The following is a 5,680-nucleotide window of genomic DNA, read 5'->3' on the forward strand; positions in this document are numbered from 1 at the left end:
ATAGATATAGATATAGATATAGATATAGATATAGATATAGATATAGATATAGATATAGATATCAAACAAACAAATAACCCACAAAAACTGCTAAACCAAACAGTTATAACCTCATCCCATACTTCTATCATAGCTGACAGACTATTTTACAGAAAGAGCAGCTTACCCAGGGCGTGAAAACCCTCAACAAGTATCTGCTAAGAGAGTGAGTGAATGAGCAAATGAGACTGAATGTTAGTGCTTCTATATGAAGATATTTAGTTTCAAGAAATGAAACTAAGAAACAGCAACATACATCATTACAGATAAAATTCAGTTCCTGCGTATGTGTATCTATATATATTATATTTGTGTGTATATGTGTACATATATGGTATATATTGTATATATGTATATACGTATATGTATACATACATATGTATATAACATGATGTATATATAATGTATTTGATGTATATATATTGTGTATATATTGTATACAAGATTCCTGTATATATGTATGTACAAATCACACACACACACACACACACACACACACACATATATATAATATGAGAATTTTTCTGGAATAAGCACTATGACATCAGTGAGTGTGGAAAAGAAGATGTCACTGGTGGGCTGAAGCCAGGAGAGCTCCTGAAAGTCCAGTTTATAGTCTCATTTTATACTCTGAGGTCACAGGGTGGTGCTGGCAAGCAAGCAGGATTTTACAGAAGCAGAAGCATACTTGGCAGTCAGCAGGTTGTTAAGGGCAAGGACCCATTGTTTCAGCTGTTCCTCCAGGTCATTCTGTTCCAGGTAGCAAGTGAAGTCACGCTTGGCAAACAGACAGGGCAAGCGGTGCTTTGAGTCAATCACTAAATAAATCAATAAATCAGTATCTAATAATTTGTCTTTTCTATCTTTTTCTACTACATACATACATACATTTTGAGATACATATATATGTATCTGAGACAGGTTTCACTGTGTAGCCTTAGCTGGCCTGGAACTCACTATATAGACCATGCTGGCCTCAAACTCACAGAGATCCTCCTGCCTCTGCCTCTTAAGCATGCCCAACTGAAACATAACTTTTAAAGCAACTATTTAAAAAATAAAATCTAACATACGTAATTCTGTTTTATCAGTGTGGAAATATCAGAGGACAGGTCCTGAGCGTGGATCCTCTCCTTCCACCCTTCAGGACTGAAGTCAGGGTATCAGGCTTGGCGGCTTGTCACTGTTCCAGCTGAGCCACCTTGCCATCCCTGTTTGTATCACTTCTAACTCACTTTCAGTATTGATAAAACACCACATTGTATTTGGTACAGATGCCCCCCACACACACATGCTTAATAATAAATTTCACAGACTCTTCATTTCCATTCAGAGGTAAATTATAAGTAATCATAAATGTACTGTCAACTTCGAAATGGAAATTGGGACTAACAACAAAAACTAAAGCTCTCAGGGACCTGAGCTGGAGCAGGACTCTAACTTCAACAGGCTCTGTCGCTGGAGGAAAGAGTTATTTCCTTTATTTAAGTGTATGTAAACAGGAGACATTAATCTAAGCTAAAAGATGCGTGTACAATAGCCATATTTGGGTGACCCTGTCTTGGATCCATCCCTGCTTATTATAGTAGTGATGCCTCTGTTTTACTTCGAACAACGATTCCTCCTCCACACTGAGAGCGTTTTTGAGGAACGACTGCCAGCCTCAGCCCTTATACTGCACACATGACACTCGGATAATTTTCTTTTGAAAGCTGAGCCTCGGAGGCCAGCCACCACCAAGCAGAAACATCTGGAGTCAAACATCTGCATGACAGCCTAGTAGTCCTCCCACCCTGCTCTCCGGTCCCTACAAACTCACAGATCTGCCTGTCTCTGCCTCTGAGTGCCAGGATTAAAGGCGTGCGCCACCACCTAAATACCAGCTGGTCAGCTTTCCCTCAGATTAACTGTTAGATGGGAAGAAAAAAAAAATCAAACTACAACAAATGTAAGCAGTGCACCAACATTGCTGATGAATAACACCGACCTGAGTATTCGTGACCTTGTGACCTTAACCCAGGACACATGGAAACCTAAGCTCCAGTTTGATTATGTTAAGTGAGGAGGCTGTGGGAGATTAGGTCTAATGGGTCGCCATGAATGGGCTAAACGCCTTAGAGAAGGGCCCGAAGCTCCTACCAATGAGATTGCAGGGAGAGGAGGACCACCCTGAGCCACCTGCTATTTAAATGCTCTACCCTTGGAGTTCCCATCCTCCAAACCGGGAGCAACAAAAAAACATTTTGTGTTTAGGTTTTTTTTTTGTTTTTTTTTTTGGTTGTTGTTTTGTTTTGTTTTGTTTTGTTTTGGTAATAGTGGCTTAAACCTACAAGGACTGTGAAAGAACATGGCCTCTTCCTAGTCTTTACGAGAATCCACTCCTTTAAAGGAAGCCTTTGGGATTTGCTGTGATGAGACATTTTATACACATGAATTTTTTTTTCATGTTTTACCTTCTTACCAGAAGTACCACCCTCATAACATTAAACTAAAAGCAACAACTTTTTAGTAGGAAGGGAAACTGGTATAGGTTTGTTTAAAAATTAAATTTGTTTGTTTAAAATTCATTTACTGTCACTTTAAAGTAGGCACAATATTTTAGGGCAGAAGAAGTACTAGCCATGGAAGAAAAAAAAATTGAAAATCAAACATCTTAAAATTTAATTTTCCTGCTCTTCAAAACAAAGTAAAATGCAATGCAAGTGTGGTGGCTCAAACCTTTAATTCCAGCACTTGGGAGGTAGAGGCAGGAGTATCTGTGTTTAAGGCCACTGTCTGCTACATGGTGACCTTGAGGTGAGCCTAGCCTACACAAGGCCCTTTTGAAAGAGAAAATCGCTAACTAGGATTAGAGGATGTGGTGGTTCAAATGAGAATGGCCCCCATAGGCTCATATGTTTGGCTACTAGGGTCCCAGTTGGTGGACTTGTTTGGGAAGGATGAAGAGGTGTGGCCCTGTTGGAGGAGGCGTGCCATAGGGGTAGAGCTTGTGGTTTCAAAAGCTTCCTGTCATTCCCAGTGTCCTTGAAGCTTCCTGCTTGGATCAAGATGTGGGCTCTCAGCTGTTCCTGCTGCCATGCCTTTGTTCTGCCATCACGGACTCTAACCCTCTAGAACTAAAACCCAGTTCCATGCTTTCCTTCCTAAGTTGCCTTGGTCATGGTGTTTCGTCACAGCGAAAGAAAAGTAACCAAGAAGGCGAACATATTTGTAAAGCATGACGAAGACAAAAGACTGGCTGGGAGAATGAGTAAGGGGTTCCAAAGACAGCAAGGAAAAGACAAATGACCCATAAAATGATAAAAGATTCAGAGACAACACAAAAGAGGCATGTGCGTGACCAATAAGCCCACTATTAGTCATTAAGGAAACGTAAGTAAAAATCACAGTGTGTGTGTCATGTGCAACCTGCTATAAGATTGGCAATATTAATATTAAGTAGGTAAATAACCAACATTCCTGTCGCCAGCCAGAAATACCTGATTGTGTGACCATGTTGAGAAACAAGTTACAGATATGCATAATTCTATATTCCAACAATTCTACCCCGAGAGAAATGAAAGTAATATTTCCCCCCATGAAAAGATTTACATGAGAACATTTGTAACAGCTTTATTATACTAGCTTTTCGAGCTTAGCCACACAACTCAGCCCCATCCACTTTCCAACTTCCAAATCTTCTCATATCACTGACCCGTCCCACCCTCAGTCTCCACGCCAGCCACAGCTCCTGGAGGCAGCTCCCTTTCGCTATGTGAGGACCAAGGTCTCCCTTTCATGCCAGCCACAAAAAGCATCAAGGGTCCCCACGGGAGAACTTCAGATAGAGAGCCCTTAGGAGCACGCCAGGGGCTTGGTTTCCCATTAAATTCATGGAAGGAATGGCTATTTAAGACCAGGTTCAAAGAGTAGCAGATTTTCAAAAATCGCTTTTGGAGAACATGCAGCTTTTATTAGAGGTGTCAGATGTTAATGAGGATTCTGCCTTGCTTCCAGCCTGCGGAGGGGTGACTCTCTCCCTCTCTTTTCCTCCAGGACTCATTGCAAACCACACCCCACCACCACCTTTGATGAATCAAGAGAGGCAGGGGAGTTCACCAGACAACGCCTCTTTCCCCGCTCCCCAGCCCACTTCCTCCTTCCTTGCTGCTAAAGCTGAAAGGACCCCAGGGAAGTAGTGGGAAGCCAACAGCAGGGCAGAGAACAGTTCAGACAGGGGCAACGGGGTCATTTCTGCTGCCTGCTCTTCAGCAAGATTTCATCGCAATGAATTAGCAAGCCTAGAGCCTGCCCTGTGCCACGGGGGCTGACACCCTCCACCCTGTTGCTCTTGTGGGAGGGAAATGATACTGTGCTTCAGTGTTCTCGGATCCTTGCACAGCAGCAACAGGTGCAGTCCCATATTGTAGAAATCCATCTTTACAAAAGAAGACCTCTGGCTCGGAGTCGTATTGCATGACTGTAATCCCAGCACTTGGGAGGCTGAGGCAGGCAGATCACTGTGAGTTAGAGGTCACATTAAGTTGGGCCAGCCTGAGCTATGTACATGTCACCAAAGGAGAAGTGGTTTTTGTTTTCTTAGTGTTAGCTTGAGATAGTCTCTCACTATACAGCCCAGGCTGGCCTTCTATTTGTAATCCCCCTGCCTCAGCCCCTATGAAAAACTTAAATGAGAGGTTTGATTTTGCCACTGTGGTGTTCTTTGGGTTTTGCTTCATGGATATGATGATAATGAACGTGATAATGGTGGTAATGGTGGTGTGGGGGGATAGTGGTCCTGATGTTGGTGGTAGTGATGACTGTAGAGGACTGGTCACCATGGTAGTAAGAAAGGAATTAGCAGGTCATGAATGAATTTACCCTTTAGATCAAGTTAGAAAGAAAACAAGTCATCACGCCACAAGGGTTAGTAAGTTGGGCAGTAAGAAGAGCTTACCCTGCCAGGCGTGTGTGTGTGTGTGTGTGTGTGTGTGTATGTGTGTGTGTTTACCCGTTTTTAATGTTGGTCCATGTTAGAATATATGGAGCCAGCTTACAATGTAAGCTGAATGTCCAGAGCACAAGGGCTTCACCCATTTCATACGGAGCAGACAATACTCTGAAAAAAATATTTGTGAAAAGAGTGCATGTTCTGTGTTTGCCTAAATAACTATGTGTATCATCTTACTGTCTCCTGGGGATGGGGTGGGGGGGAGCTTGGTTTTCACCATCTGAAAAACGTCCTTGTATGGACTTTAAGAAGGTATGAAGAGGAGCTCACAGACAGAGAGAGATTGCTTTGCATCGCTTCGCCACACTTTGCCTTACTCCAAGAGAAAAAAGCTCCGGAGAGCTCTTTGGCTGCTTCTGCTGAATTGCATCACTTCTGCTTAACCCTGCTGCTGTTGCTAGACCTTGTTGCTGCTTTTGCTCTTGCTGGATGGCTGGTTTGCTCTTTGACTGGACTGCTGGTCTCCTGACAACAGAGAGTGCAATCTCGCCAAGGAACTACTTCTAAAAAGGTCCACATCTCCCATCCATATTTACCTTCTTTCTCTCCTACCTAGTTTTGGGGTGTTGGAAGTGATTGGGGAGAAGGGAGAAAGAGACATAAGGAATCCCAAATAAAGTAAGTCAAAGCCTACAGTCTGATCTACATAGT

Source organism: Psammomys obesus, unplaced genomic scaffold (genome assembly GCF_907164565.1).
Source record: "Psammomys obesus unplaced genomic scaffold, mPsaObe1.curated_primary_1811, whole genome shotgun sequence".
NCBI lineage: Eukaryota > Metazoa > Chordata > Mammalia > Rodentia > Muridae > Psammomys > Psammomys obesus.